General features: G+C 42.9%; 1 protein-coding gene across 5 annotated transcripts in view; it reads left to right on the forward strand.

The window, feature by feature from the left end:
• The window catches only part of LOC122554232 (elongation of very long chain fatty acids protein 1-like), a 74,697-nt gene that overhangs the window by 25,282 nt on the left and 33,086 nt on the right, over nucleotides 1-16,329 (forward strand). Inside the window, exons 2-3 of one of the 5 annotated variants that reach the window (XM_043698909.1) lie at nucleotides 12,837-12,891; nucleotides 14,311-14,395. The exons of 1 other annotated variant lie outside the window; for it this stretch is intronic. The gene's annotated coding sequence lies outside the window, so the exon portion shown is untranslated. Of the gene's footprint in view, nucleotides 1-12,836; nucleotides 12,892-12,949; nucleotides 13,149-14,310; nucleotides 14,396-16,329 lie in introns of those variants that run through there. 3 more of the 5 variants (XM_043698908.1, XM_043698913.1, XM_043698910.1) reach the window with 3 other exon arrangements.

Below are 16,329 nucleotides of genomic sequence, written 5' to 3' on the forward strand. Positions count from 1 at the left end.
CTGGGTGGGTAAGCAGTACAAGCTTATTGTAGTAAGTCATGGTGATGTGCACTGAAATTGCTTCTAATCTCCCATGCCTCTTAAAGTTTGTCTCTTCTGTTTTAGTGCAATTGGATGAATGTTCCAATGATGTTTCAAAGCAATCTTCTTCTAAAGTGCTGTCTTTGAATCAAAACTGTCAATTAAGGGTAGCTTGTTTATCATAGAAATTTCTGCTGTCTTCGTATCCAGAAAATTGTATAATGGATGCATTTGTCTACAAATAAAGCGACTGGTTTTGGGGCACTGCTTTTGGTAAGATGGTTAATTAGGTAGCAAGTACTTCCTGTATTACAGCCAGGTCATACAAATTACTCCACTTTCTGACTGATGTAATGTCCACTGCTTCAGTTCCTTTTTTTTGTATTTAATACAAAAGGATGAATAACTTCTCAGCCCTGCCACTTCCAAGACCAATGGACATGCTTTATTCCCCCAAAGTGGGACACTGCCTGTATTTCAGATGAAGTTGGCTTGGGGTCTCTGGCATGATGTCCCTATCTCTAGGCCAGAAGGTTCAAGTCACAACTGTTTCAGATGTGTCATAATGCACATCTGAGTAGGCTCATTCAAAATATCTACAACACTAATTACCTTAGAGGTGTGGCAGTACTATTGCTTCAGATGGGTTCTGATGCCCAATGAGGATTCTTCTGGGCTAGGAAGTAATGTCCCACCTGACCCTGAGGTTGGATAGCATGTCTGAACATTTTGATATTTTTTAAAAAAAAATTAACATGCCTAAAGTGTCTTTAAATAACTAGGTGGTTTCTGGCCAGCTCCTCATTTCCCTTGTGATTCATGTCACTTCAGGTTGCCCTACAATGCATCTACATCTAGTAACAATCCACATCTAGTCCCTCCAGTTTCTCTCCAGCTCCCAAATGTACATCTCCAAGATTTGGAGATGCCAGTGTTGGACTGGGGTGTACAAAGTTTAAAAATCACACTACCAGGTTATAGTCCAACAGGTTTAATTGGAAGCACTATCTTTTGGAGCACTGCACCTTCATCAGGTGGTTATGACAACCACCTGATTAAGGAGCAGTGCTCCGAAAGCTAGTGCTTCCAACTACATCTGGACTATACCCTGGTGTTGTGATCAAACAAACAACCCACAGACTACTTCCTGTCCTTAGATACAGAATTGATGTCTCCCTGCTTTCTCATGGTACATGAATTTTTGTGCATTACAATGAAAATCTTAACTGAAATTTGCTCTTGAATTTGATCACCCTTAAATATTTTGTGGTTAAAAGGAAACAGTTTGAGGGTGATCTTGCAAGCTTTGTTCATGGGTAGTCATGTCAGTGACTCAGCTTTTTTCTCTGGTCATGAAGGGCATCGTGCCTGTGTGAAAGTGAATGTGAATTACAAAATTTTCTATTCTTATCTAGATATTGACTGTTTGAGAAACAGCTAATGGGCAAGTTGCCATTTGGAATAATTGGCAGCAGGTTCCTCCAGCCATTAATGTTGATGCTGTCCCTCTTCAGGAAGAGGTCACATTCCTGAGGTGTTTTTGGTTTGGATTTTCCTGAAGCACTGCATTAGGTGAGAGAAATCCCTAACCTGGCAAAGAGACTAGTTTTGGTCACTAAATGTCCATTCAACTATGGCTGGGTTTGTCTTGTGTTTTGCCTGAAAGCTTGCAGTGCTGGCTTCAGGAAGGACTTCTGCATTTGACCAGTGTGCACAAAGTGAATGTGGTTAATTGTCCAACCTTTAGGTTTTTAAAAAAACAGCCAGATGAGCAGTGTCATGCTTAATGGTACTAATGGCATGGATACTGTCCCCCTGCAACAACTGAAAAAGACATGTGGCATGCTGCTTCTACTTGCCCCAGTATTGTATTTATATCCATTCAGTACAAAACAAATACCAGAGATGTGGAAAACTTTCAATAGAGGACATGAGATTTTCAAGGTAGTCTTGTATTATGCAAGATATCTTCTGCCCCTATGAATCCAGGTTTGCTTTTCAGATGTCTGAGGAAAATGCTGCTTAAAGATGAGCTTTTATTAATTCATGAAAACAGGATGAAAATAGAGTCAAAGGCTGTTATTGGCAAAAACAGTTACTTATTGGCCACCTTTTTTGCAATGATGCATAATTGGGATACTGATTTTCAAGATGACTAAATGGCTTTTTGCTGTCTTGAAGACATTAAATTACATTGAATGTGGTGCTAGTAAGTAATTTACTGAAGCAACACTTTTTTTGTTCTGTGCTGGTGTTGCCAGTGAGTGTCCAACTGTTTAAACATGGATAGCATCATGACAGTGCTTTATGCTGGGGTAGCACACAACAGTTGCGCATTACTTCTAACTGGGAGTTAGTGAACCGGCAGCCTTGCATTTCTCACCAACCAGTGGAAGCATCTGGAGAAAGACTGTTCTAGCAAAGTACTGGCCAGCAGAAGATAAAGATGCAAGGTGGCCAGTTCACTCCAATCTGATTTCAGTTAAAAGCATCAGTTTGGCTGATGCAGGACAAACTGGCTTTCTTCAGGGTCAGTTAGCTTTCTCCAGAGAAGCGAGGCTGCTCCAAGGTTGGGAAGAACTGAACACCTTTCTAACTTGGTACCAGCTCCAAGCTGTTCAGTTACCCAAGAGCCAACCACCACTTGGCAGGCATAAGGTCTGTCATCATTAGCTGGTCACTGGTTCTTAGGCCCTCCACTTCTAGCCAGCAAAACCTGCATCTGTGCAATCTATTTTGGTGCCAAGTTGTCTGCAGCACAACTTCAATTGCTTGCACAACCAGTTGTCCGTGTGGTTGCCTTCACGAGTAATCTGGTTACTTGATTTCAAAGTATAGGCACCACCTCTCATTTCAAAAAAAAAACAAGGCTGTTTCTCATTCCAGTCCCCAGGCTTAGTTTCAAACTGTCCTTGCAACTTGTTTTCGTATCTGCATATTTTATCAGGAATCACTAGCCAATATTAGTATTTCTGATGGCTATTCTCTCCTCAACCTTTTAAATATCTCATTTGTAAATCATACCCTTGGTGATTTAGTGGCTCAACACTGATCAGAGTTTCACACCTGTAATATGTTGACTTTTAGTTAACTTTGAAAATATATGGTCTCTTTTGAAATCTTGTTTTAGTACACACTAGAAACATGACACTTGCATCAAGACCACTTGTTCTTATTAAATTTGCATTTGAGGAAATCTGAAGCACAGTTTTGAATAAATCAGGTTACCTTGCAAACAAACTGAGCAGTGGGAAAGTTGCGTTGCTTTGGGCCAGATGCCAACATTCTGAAATTGGATGTGGGAATATTCTGTCTCTAATGTACAGATTGTGCTAGTCTGCACTGAACCAGCTCATCAAAGGCCACAATTTGTCAACGGACATCTTTCTTCGTAACCCCTGCTCCTTGTGGTTTCAGATATTTGAAATTTTCTTATCTGGTAACTGCACTGTTATTTAGTTTGGGTTAAATGCTTGATTTTCTTAACTGCCAAGTCAGTTTATAGACTTTGCCTGAATTGAAGCCAAAGTTTGTTATTGAATGAATTGAAAGAGAAAATTCTGTAGGGTGGCATGTGGTTCAGTGGGCACTGCTGAGGAACCCAGGATTTGATTCTCCTCTAACCTTGGTTTACTGCATGGAGTTTGTACTTTCACCTGTGTCTGGGTGCCCTAGTTTTCTGCTGCATTCTAGGAGTGTGCTGGCTAGGTAGATTAGCCATGGTAAATGGGAGTTGTGGGTATGGGGATGGGGTTTGGTGTCTGGTTGGATGCTTTTGAGGGTCAGTGCAGATTTTATAGGCTGGATGACCTATTTCCACACTGGAGTCTGTCTAGATTCACAAGTCTTTTCAAATGATTGGGGATAGTATCTGATGAGAACTATCTTAAGTTCCATAAGTGTGCCACAAGTGATCTTTGGCAACTATTGCTCTTCTACCACAATTAATTCCTCTCCTGAAAGCAGGAATACAGTCCCATTGTGGCCTCCTTGACCATGAGTGGAACATAACATTCTGACTTCTAAAATCTTAGTATCAGGTCATTTTAAACAGTTCAGCCATTGTCATACTGTTACATGGGCCACTCCTATTGCAATGAACAATGTATAAAAGGAAAAACCAGTTTAACAAGCTGAAAGTGCTGGTGTTAAATCAATGGTTTTAAGTGAATTACAGCTGCATATTTATTTATGCAGAGCACTGATTTGAGATTGCAACTTCAGGTAAATATTAATTCTTCAACAAATGCTTGTTCATGGGAAGTTTTAAAGGTGAATGTTGTCTCTGTAGACTTATTCTGTCCTTGTATGTGATCAGAATTGAGATTTTGATAGCCTATAATCAGTTCTTCTGTCCCTAATCTTAAATCACACTTAGATTGAAAGGGGGGAGTGGAGCTAGAATGAAAAATGAGGCAAGCATATCAGTGTTCGTTTTGCATCAGGAATGAGAACTTCACTTAGCTCCACCTAAAACACTAGGAAATCAGCCCTCCTTTCCTGGATACTTGCTCCAAACAATCATCATCCTGCTTCTCCATAGTCAAAGATAAAGTTGCTGGTGTGATGGTTTAACCTGGAGGGTCACCACACCCCTGGCAAGGAGGGTTGAAAAGGAGAGTCCTTTGTAACTTCAGTCAGTGCAGGAATTGAACCAGTTCTAGTGGCATGACTGCATTACAAACCAAATGTCTTGTTACCTACCTGGTGTTCTGGTATCTATTTCAAAATTGTCCTTTTATTCTCTGAACTCCCAAACATTCAAATTTTGAATGGTACAGGACTAATATCTTTCTCTCCATTGAAAGAAACAGTTCAAAGAGTGATCACGTTGAACTGGTTGGGGCAGTGTTTAAAGGTTTAAAAGAACAAACAAGACTGATCCAGTTACCACAGGTGCGGCACTGTTTTCAAAATCTCATCTTTGGGTTTCTATCCATTAGTCACTTAACACTATAAAAGTCATTTTAATTAAAGCATTAGTTGGTTTCAAAGTCCAGCAGACTGTGTTCATGCTGGAAATATAGTGCAAGAATGTGTTTTGGGACAGAATTTTAATGTTTACAACTTTTGCACTGGGATTTTGTGACTATCCTAAGCTTGTGGCATGTATGGGTGTAGAAATTGTTGTATACAGCTAATCATTTACATTTGTTAACACTTGCTCCCTTTTCTTCCCTGCCCTGTCCCACCCCACCAAATTTAGATGAAGTTGCATTTTTGAATGAATCTAAAACTTAAGTTTTTGAACAGAGACTGTAATTTTAATGGAGAGATTAGGATGAAGTATCTATTGAAGAGCATTTTGGTGATTTAAGACTATACCTCAATTTGACCACTGAGCTGATCACAGGAAGTAGCATTTATCTTTTGAGACCATATTGTGCAATCCCTCATTTGAGCTTGTTTCTACTCCAGTTCAGTGTGTTCTGAGATGGCTGTCCAATACATAGAACATGGAACAGTCTACAGGCCCTTCAGCCCTCTATGTAGTGCCAGCTTTTTTAATCCTACTAAGATCAAATTAACCTCTACCATTTTTTCACTTTACCATCATCCTTGTGCCTATCCAAGAGTCACTTAAATGTCCCTAATGTATCTGACTGCACTACACAGCTGGCAGTGCATTCCACACACCTACCACTCTAAAGAGCCAACCTCTGACATTTCCCCTAAACCTTCTTCTTCCAGTCGCCTTTAAAATTGTTGCCTTATGATTAGACATTTGTCCCCAGGGCTGACTGTTCACTCTAGGTTCTCATTTTATACAGTTCTACCAAGTCACCCCTCGTGAGAAAAGCACTAGCTCCCTCAACTTGCTGTCTTCAGACATGCCCTCCAGTTCAGACAGCATCCTAGTAAATCTCCTCTGCACCCCCTCTAAACCTTCCACATCCTATGAGGTGACCAGAACTGAATACAATATTCCAAGTGTGGTCAACCCAGGATTCTGTAGACCTGCAACATAACCTCGTGGCTCTTAAACTCAATTTCCCTGCTAATGAAAGCCATTGCCATATGCTGCCTTAACCCCATTAACTTGGGGGGCAACTTTGAGGGATCTATGGACATAGACCCCTAGATCCCTCTGTTCCTACACACTGCCAAGAATCCTGCTTTAAACCTGTATTCAAATTTGACTGTCCAAAACAAATCACTTCAGTTTTCCAGGTTGAACTCCATCTGCCACTTCTTCTCATCCCAGCTCTGCACTGTCCCATTGCAACCTACAACAGTTCACCACACTATCCATGACTCCACCAACCTTTGTCACTGGCAAACTCACCTACCCTTTCACTTCCTTCAAGTCACTTATAAAAATCAAAGAGCAGAGGTCCCAGAACAGATCCCTGCAGAACACCACTGGTCACTAAGCTCCAGGCTGAATACTTTCTCTCTACTACTACCACCCTGTCTTATGTGGGCCAGACAACCAGATTTCCCTGTATCCTTTGCCTCTTTACTTTGTGAATGAGCCTACTGTGGGGAACCTTATCAAACACCTTGCTAAAATCCATGTACACCACAGCTACTGCTCTTCCATCAATGTCACATTCTCAAAGAATTCAATAAGGCTTGAGGCACGACCTGTCCCTCAAAGCAATGCTGGCTATCTCTAACAAAACTGCTTTTCCAAGTAATCACCAATCCTGTCTCTCAGAATACCCTCCAATATTTTTCCCACCACAGGGACATGACTGTTCTGTCATTCCCAGGATTATCCCTATTCCCTTTCTTGAACAAGGGAATAACACTTGCTACCGTCTGGTCATCTGGTACTACTCCAGTGGACAGTGAGGACATAAAGTCATCGCCAAAGGTGCAGCAATCTTTCCCTTGCTTACTGTAGTAACTTTAAGTATATCCTGTATGGCCCAGGGGACTTGTCTATCCTTGTGTATTTCAATTTTCAGCATATCCTCCTTCATATCAGTGGCTCAGTGGTTGGCACTGCTGCCTCACAGGGTCCCAGATTCAATTCCAGCCTCTGGCAACTGTGTGGAGTTTGCTTCAGTTTCCTCCTGCAATCTGAATATGTGCAAGTCAGGTGAATTGGCCATACTAAATTGTCCGTAGTGTTGGGTGCATTAACCGGAGGGAAATGCGTCTTGGGTGGGTTACTCTTCGGAGGGTCAGTGTGGACTGGTTGGGTTGAAGGGCCAGTTTCCACACTGTAGGGAATCTAATCTGTTTCAAACTGTTCTCGTGCATGTCCAGGTCTGTCAGCAGTGAATACTGAAGCAAAGTATCCATTAAGGACCTCCCCTACCACCTCCTGACTTCAGATGCAACTTGCCTTCACTAGCCCTGATCGGCACTACCCTCACTCTGGCCATATTCTTGTCCCTCGCATGTGCATATAATCTGCAGACTCTGAGCTTGTAATGTTGGTTGAGGGTTTTTGCTCTTTCCTACACAGACATTTTTTAAATGTTCCCTGTTTGCATTTGTAAATATTCCTGTCTGAGGGTTTTCATCAGTAAGCTAGGATGCCTAGTCTCTTCACAATCTCTGGGTAGATTAGATTAGATTACCTACAGTGTGGAAACAGGCCCTTCAGCCTAACGAGTCCACACCAACCCTCTGAACAGCAACCCACCCAAACCCATTCCCCCACATTCACCCCTGACTAATGCACCTAAAGCAATGTTCTGACAGTTCCAATCTGCTCTCAAAACAAGTGACTGTCCTGCTCAAGGAAAAACTGGTTTTAAGTAACTTTGCATATTGAAGCTGCACAAGTTGATTTGGATTGCAACTAGATTTTGGAGGTTTTTGTGGTACTACCATTAGTACTTCAGTGCTTTTGAGGTGAAAGTGAGGACTGCAGATGCTGGAGATCAGAGCTGAAAATGTGTTGCTGGAAAAGCGCAGCAGGTCAGGCAGCAACCAGGGAACAGGAGAATCGACGTTTCAGGCATAAGCCCTTCTTCAGGAATGAGAAGTTTGTCCAGCAGGCTAAGATAAAAGGTAGGGAGGAGGGACTTGGGGGAGGAGTGTCAGAAATGTGATAGGTGGAAAGAGGTCAAGGAGTCCAAAGACCTGCATATCCTTGGTGGAGTGGGAGGGGGAATTGAAATGTTGAGCCACAGGGTGGTTGGGTTGGTTGGTCCGGGTGTCCCAGAGGTGTTCTCTGAAACGCTCTGCAAGTAGGCGGTCTGTCTCCCCAATATAGAGGAGGCCACATTGGGTGCAGAGGATGCAATAGATGATTGTGTGGAGGTGCAGGTGAATCTGTGGCGGATATGGGAGTTTCCTTTGGGGCCTTGGAGGGAGGTGAGGGGGGAGGTGTGGGCGCAAGTCTTGCACCTCCTGCGGTTGCAGGGGAAGGTGCCGGGAGTGGAGGTTGGGTTGGTGGTGGGTGTGGATCTGATGAGAGAGTCACAGAGGGAGTGGTCTTTACGGAATGCTGATAGGGGAGGGGAGGGAAATATATCCTTGCTGGTGGGGTCTGTTTGGAGGTGGCGGAAATGATGGCGGATGATGCGCTGTGCATGGAGATTGGTGGGGTGGTAGGTGAGGACCAGTGGGGTTCTGTCCTGGTGGCGGTTGGAGGGGCTTTTGAGGTATCTACTGTAGTTTTGTACAAGACTTTGAAATATCTAGGTGGCTGTGGGTGTACAATGCATGTCTCATACATACTGGACCATCTGAACTATACCCTGCCTCTTACACACACTGTCATTGTGTGAATACTGCTTAGCTGTTTATTTCTTGGCTGTATCATTACCCTGGAAAATATTTAGATTTGATCGCCATGTTTTGTGGAAATAACAACAGTATCTTGGATGTGCTTCACTGGTTATGTCTACATAATTTCCTTAAACTTTCAGAGGCCTGATTAGCCACATTACCACTTGCTGGTTTAGTTGTCTCCTATTTCACAGTAAGCACTTGGTAAATAAGTATGATTTTTAACAGGCTTGTTAGACTAAGATGCAAATGGGTGATGAGCCTGACTTCTCTGGTCCTGTTCAATAGAAATTATTTTTGGGAGGCGGGGTTATGGTAACAAGCATGACCATTTGAAGGGGGCTCTGTGGCTCATTACAAAATTGCAGTTGATTCTCTGGTGAGAGACTGGGTTAAAGCAAACTTGGAGGTAGCTCAGTCAGCACCAGGAACCCAGGTTTTATTCCAGCCATGGGCAACCGTACAAATTCCACAGATGTAATTCCCCATTTCTGCATTGGTTTTCTCCCCACAGTTAATATATGCCAGTTGCATGGATTGGCTGTGCTAATTGGTTGTGTAGTATCCAGGGATGTGCAGGCGAGGTGGATTAGTTGGGGTGGGTCTGGGTGGAATGCTGTTTGGAGGATCAGTGTGGACTTGGGCTGAATGGCCTGCTAGCACACTAGGGATTGTCTATTGAACTAATTATAGCTAGGGTAGGGACTGAAGCTTGACTTGGTGTAGAAAGGATGATATGGTGTTAAGTATCTTGACCATCTCCATCCTTTTGGGATTGTAACAAGAGAACGAGTGAAGACTTCATGCATAACTTGGCATTCAGCTGATTTGCATCTGCATAATTAAGGTTAGTCCCCAATCCCTTTTTCATTCTCCCCATTGTCGTCTCAATTCTGCCTCAGTACAACACCACACAGTCCTTAAGACAGCACAGATCACTCATACACGTTTGTACCCCTATTTCTCATGGATAATGAAAATATAGTGAAATAATAGGTGACCACCTGGTGGTGGTATTGCTGAACGTTAATCTAGGGAACCAGATAATCTTGGGAGCAGGAAAATCAATGTTTCAGGCAAAAGCCCTATCTGCCTCTATTCCTGATGGAAGGGCTTTTGCCCGAAACGTCTTTTTTTTTCTGCTCTTCGGATGCTGGCTGAACTGCTGTGCTTTTCCAGCACCACTCTAATCTAGAATCTGGCTTCCAGCATCTGCAGTCATTGTTTTTACCTAAAATCTTGGGGACCTGGGTTTGAATCCTCACATGGCAGACTGAATTCAAATTCTACAATTTAAAAAAAAACTGGAATGGAGTCCAACAATTATGAATCTGTTACACTGATTATCAGGAAAACCCATCAGGTTCACTAATATCCGTTTTATGGAAGGAAGCTGTCATCCTTGCCTGGTCTGGCATATGCTTGGGTCCACACCCACAGCAATGTGGTTGACACTCAAACTGCCCCTTGGGAAACTTTGAGATGGGCAATAAATGTTGGCCAAGACAGCAGCACCCTAATCCTGTGAATTTGAGCTGAGGTAACAACACTTGCTTTCCTGGACCAACATACTGATTTCTGGCAGGGGAAAAGCAGTTTTAGTTAGATGATTAAATCTAGCTGTGTAGGACTTGTAATTAAATGTGCTCCTTAATCGTGATGTGGGTGAAGAGTATGGAAAGGAAATGCTATTCAAGCTACAAGTAAATGGGAATAAGGGGGTTAGTAGGCCGAATGGGAAGCACCTAGGGTCTAATTTGACCTAATTTGACAATAGGTGAAACACTTATCTTGTTTTAAGGACTGATGTAAATGAGCCTTGAGTAAGTGATCTGACAAATTGCAAGAAGTGGTCAAGAGGGTGGAATAAGGGCTGGTTGAGCTGGTATAGAGGCTTGTTGACTTTTTTATTACCAGTGACTGTTTGTTTAGACAATGGGATCCTAAAGGGGCATTATATTATCATTTTGAGGTAGATTTCTCCCCAGCCCACCATAATGCCAGCAATTACTTAGGATTTGAAAGGGCCCTTTTTGAGGTGGGTTTCAGATGGCATGATCTAATGGATCAGGGATTGATTGGAGAAAGGGTGAAAATATTGGTTGATGGTGAGCTTACTGGGTGTGTGGTGCTCAGCGCCCAAAAAAAGGGTCTCTTCATATCTCTAGGAAATGTTGATTCAAAGCTGGTCTTGTCAGAGGGAAGGACACCTACAGAAAAGGGAATGTTGTAGCCTGCATATTTGAGGGTAGTTTAAGGTGTAGGTTTGCTCACTGAGCCATAGTTTTGATATCCAGACATTTCATTATCTGGTTAGGTAACATCAGTGGCGACCTCAGTGAAGCGAAGCTGTTGTCTCCTTTATATTTGTTTGTCCTGGATGGGGTTCCTGGGGTTTGTGGTGATGTCATTTCCTGTTTGTTTTCAGAGGGGTTGATGGTATCGAGATCTTTGTTTATGGCGTTGTGGTTGGAATGCCAGGCCTCTAGGAATTCTCTGGCATGTCTTCACTTAGCCTGTCCCAGGATAGATGTGTTGTCCTAGTCAGATGTTTTTTCATCTAGGTAGGGCTACGAGGGAGAGAGGGTCGTGTCTTTTTGTGGCTAACTGGTGTTTGTGTATCCTGGTGGCTAATTTCTTTTTTGTCCTACGTAGTGTTTGTGGCAGTCCTTGCATGGAATTTTGTAGATGACATTGGTTTTGTCCATGGGTTGTACTGGGTCTTTTAAGCTTTAGTTTTTGTTTGTGTTGGGTTTGTGTGCTACTAGGATTCTGAGGGGTCTTGGTAGTCTGGCTGTCATTTCTGAAACTTTTGTATGGTAAGGTGCTTAGGGTTTCTGGCTGTTTGGTCTGCTTGTTGTGGTTTGTTCTTGAGGAATCTGTGAACTATATTTTGAGTATCCGTTCTTCTTGAATATGTTGTATAGGTGGTTCTCTGTTTTCCGAAGTTCATCTGTGCTGCAGTGTGGTGGCTCGTTGGAATAGTGTTCTGATGCAGCTTTGTGTGTTGGATGGTTGCTGGTGTCGTTAAGTATTTGGTCAGTGTTTCAGTTTTCTGTATACGCAGGTTTGTAGTTCTTTGTTGTCCTTTCTTTCAACTGTGCTGATGGCGAGATTGCAACAGTAAAGAGAAAGGGGAACCGAAATAGTGGGCTTTTTAATCCTATGAGCAGAACTGGCAATGTGTGAAACTGGGCGAAAGTGAGGACTGCAGATGCTGGAGATCAGTCAAGAGTGGTGCTGGACAAGCGCAGCATCCGAGGAGCAGGAGAATCGACATTTAGGGCATAAGCCCTTCATCACAAATGTTTTTGCGTGAAATGTCGATTCTCCTCCTTTGGATGCTGCTTGACCTGCTGTGCTTTTTCCCAACACCCCCCACACAACTCCCCTCCAGCATGTACAGTCCTCCCTTTCGGCCTGCTGTGAAACTGGACCCACTGTGGGTAGATTCCACTGATCAGTAGTGTTGCTATACTAATGTTTGAGTGATTTTTGTGGCTTCTCTTGATTGCTGGCTTGTAACGGAGACCAAGGATTCTCCTTCGAAGTGATGGCAACACTTTGGCAGTACTTACCATGCTTCTGATGCCAACTTTTCAGATTTGAGCAGCAGAGACATTGTTAATTTTCGGGGAAACCAGCCTGTAGTTCAGAGCACCTCTGGCAGTAATGAGTATCCTCTATTTATAGTGTGCCGCTACTCCAGGCAGTGGTGTTGTCATATGAAAGGGGCTGATTGCTGTGTGTGCTTACTAGCTGAGTGAAAGGGGAATTGCGAGTTTTTTTGTAATAAGCCTCTCGACTGACTTTTTAAAAAAAATCTCATTGACACCTCAGCATATTTGTAATTTTTTTTTTTGAAGGGGGTAGGTAGTAAATTGTGCGAAAGTTGATTTTGTGCGGTCCGCAATGGGGTGGGGTCCACACTCTGTGAATTGGGACTATTTGTTTAAAAAATGTAGCCATTTGAATGGATGATTCATCCAGGGGTGGGGCGTTTGGCACTGAGTTGTACCAGGCTCTCTAATCTTTCTCATTTTTTTATTCCCCCGCCCCTTCTCCCCACCTCTCTTCCTCCCTCCCTCCTTCCCCCCCCCCCCACACACACCCCCTTACAGACTCTGACAGGTGGTCAGTTACTTGAAGGTATACCAGGGGATTTCTGGAACCCAGGTGAGAGCTCTCCTCCCTCTGACTTTCAGGAACTAATTGTTTGTGAAGCTGTCGGGGCAAACGCTGCGGCAGTGCGCTGGGAGCTGCTGTGTAAGGAAGTCCGCTGCTCACAAACAGGAACTGATTGCAATGGAGCAGCCTCGCAGCGGAGGGAGCAGTTTTAAGCTTCTCTACTCGGGTGATTACAAGTGCTCTAGAGTCGGACCGCTTTTGGTGCCTGGCCGCTTTTAGTTTCACGGCTGATCTTTATAGCAATTGTACGTTGTCATGTCAAGATAAATCTCTCTCGATTTGAGAGCTCAGGCTTGAACTTTTATCCAGGGACTGCCCTTGCGTTGCTTATTTCACTACTTTTGTAAAATATGGAAAACTTTTTTTAATCCACCTGCTGGGCACGTATCTACTTTTATTCAAAAAGCTATCGGTATTCTGAAAGCAATCGTTTTACTTCGTCACTGCAGTTATGATCTCCGGCTGTTTTAGTAATGTAGATGTCGATATTTTGCTGTTTTTGAGAACTGTGGTGCCCAGAATTGATGTTGACTGGACCTCTTATTCCTACTAGAAAGGACAGGCAGAATCTTTAGTTTCAAGCGTGTTCCAAGTGTGGATCAGTTCCTCTAGTGTTGAATCTAGTGAAAATGTGGGTCGGTATTTAAAGTAATAAATTCAGTCAACAATATTCCTGATCTAAGTGATAACTTTTATACAAATTGTACACACAACAAAGTTGTAAGCAAGAAGCCATGACCCTGTTTTTTAAAAAGAATCACTTCTGAATCTTAGTATTTCTGTCTCTCCTTCTCCCTCTCTTCTCTCCCCCCGCCATCACATTAACTTTTTATGGGTTAATTGCCTTTATGATTAGGAGCAGTGTTGGATTATTGTCAAGGTGAACATGATTGAATGTCGCTGCAATCAAGTTGACTTTTTTGTCATTGTGAGCTTCAGATACAGTAAACCCTTAATTTTATATTAAATAAGGGAATGGCCCATATCACTGAGTTAGAGAATGAGTTTCTCCAGAGTCTGAGGATGCGCTACCTAATTTGTGTGCACAGATTTAAGATTTGGTTCAAGTGGAGTATTGGCTGGGCTTGGCAACAGGGTCTTGAGTAACACTGGAATATTGTGGGCTGCCCACTGCTACCTTTTTCTATTGAAAGGTACCCCTGTATTGACTTGCTGGAGGATTAGTTAAGCATGTGTCCTCTTGTGCAAAGAGACTAACTGCTGAGGTTTTAAATACTGTACTATGTTAGGTTACAAAGAGGTGGAGTAATGCACCTGTACTGAGCTGTTGCATTTATCGTAGGTGGAAGGTGTTTATTGAGCAGCCCAAACCTGTTTTTCCACATTTTGGACATTCCTTAATCTTTCCCTCTCTCTCGCTCTCTCTCTCTTCCTCCTTTTTTGAAGGCGGGGGAGGCTGGCCCCTAGTGACAAACTGAGAGATCGGCAGTCGTCTACACCTGGGCCCAAGTTGTTGGATGATGCTTGATAGGTTTGTCGATTTGTATCTGTATTTTTGTTACTATAATATGCCTAGCATGGTCAAAAAATAGTTTTTCAGTGTGCCTACCTGTCATGTCTTGCACTGTTCAGTAATAAGCAGATCTCTTTCCACACCTGCTGGATGTGGTGGTTTGAAGGTTGTGCCGCCTGCTTGTAATTCTATCCACCCAATCCACTCTAAAATATTTGTTTGACTAATCGCTTGACTTAATAGAGCTTTATAGATCTTCAAAACTGTTTTCAATTTTATCTTGGTTGTCTTGAACTGGGGTATGGATTTGAGTGTTCGAAATAATGCTCTTTCAGTGCTCGTACGAGGCCTTCTTACTGGTGAGCTCGGGATTTGCAGGGAAGGTTTATTTAACCTTTTTTTTTGTTGTTGAAACTCCGAGGTAGACTTGGTGAATGCTGGACTGTGATGAACCTGCTCCTTTAGGCACTGGGTAAGATACCCACTCAGTGACTACAGAAGGGCACATGGGGAAACTCCTCCCATAATCTATTGGGGGAGAACATGGGGATGGAAATGTGAAGCGATTTGGCTTTTCCAAGTAAATTGAAAATTTCTTTTCATTGCAGTGCATGTCTGAAATCTTTTTTGTAACAACATGCTATCTATATATTTCCATTAAAGGTTACAATGTTGAAGCTGTCGCTCCTAGAACCCCCCCTCCTTTCCCACCCTTCACCGTGGTGAAATATGTAAATTTGCTTAAGTCACTTTTGCTTTTTGAGTCTATTTCATACTTAGTGACATTTTTGGCAGCAACTGCCAGTGTAATTTCAAAGGTAACTCAAGATTGATACTAGTTGTTGAACTTTGTGCTCTAGTCATGCTCTGAGTTCTCTCCAGCTACAGTTCTATTAATTTCATTAAATATATGTGCTATTGATTTGTATAGTCTAATGCTGGATTTATTTAAATAGGAATGGAGGGAGTTCTGTTTGGATAGATCTGACCTCCAACTGGCACCATAGTTATGCAGCATGGAAATAGACCATTTTGGTCCAAACAGTCCATGCCAAGCTTTGTCCCAAACTAAACTGGTCCCACATGCCTGCATTTGACCCATATCCAATAACTTTTTTAAAATTTTGTAACTATCCACATCTCCTCTTTCTCTGGCAGTTGACTTGTACACAAATCACACTCATTTATGACATGAGGCAATTTATTTTTAAGAGCATGAAAATAGACCTTTTTTTGGTCCCACCAATCCATACTGAGCACAATCCTGAAATTAACTAGTCCTGCCTGCCTGCTCCTGGCCCGTATTCCTCCCAACCTTTTTCCTATTCATATTCTTATCTCTCTTTTAAATGTAATTGGACCTACATCCACTTCCTCAGGAAGTTACTTCCACATGTGAACCACCCTCTAGTTTGGGGAAAAAATGCTGACATTTTTAACTTAATGTGCACCCTAGTCTTGAAATCCCCCATCCCAGGGAAAAGGCACCTACCATTAGCCCATTAACCTCTAAGATCATCCCTCAAACTCCTATGCTCAGCTATAAAAGTTCTCTGCCTAGTTTTCTCTCCAGACCCTCCATCCCTGGCAGCATTCCATAAATCTTTTGAACCCTCCTCCAGTTTAATTACCATCTTCCCATAAGTGATCAGAGCTGCTCACATTGCTGCAGAAGAGGTCTCTATGTCCTGGACATTCTCCCTCCATGAGTATGGAGTTGGGATGTCAATGTCCACACTGTCTACCTGTGACAAATTTCAAGAATTAACCCCTCAACCTCTGGCGCCCCTACCCAGGGTCGTGTTGCTGGAAAAGCACAGCACGTCAGGCAGCATCCGAGGAGCAGGAGTATCGGCATTTCTGGATGGAGCCCTTCAGGAATGGAAGGCTCTGACCCAAAAAGTCTATATTCCTGCTGATGCTGCCTGACCTGCTGAGCTTTTCTAGCAACA

This window comes from Chiloscyllium plagiosum, chromosome 11 (assembly GCF_004010195.1).
Source record: "Chiloscyllium plagiosum isolate BGI_BamShark_2017 chromosome 11, ASM401019v2, whole genome shotgun sequence".
Classification (NCBI taxonomy): domain Eukaryota; kingdom Metazoa; phylum Chordata; class Chondrichthyes; order Orectolobiformes; family Hemiscylliidae; genus Chiloscyllium; species Chiloscyllium plagiosum.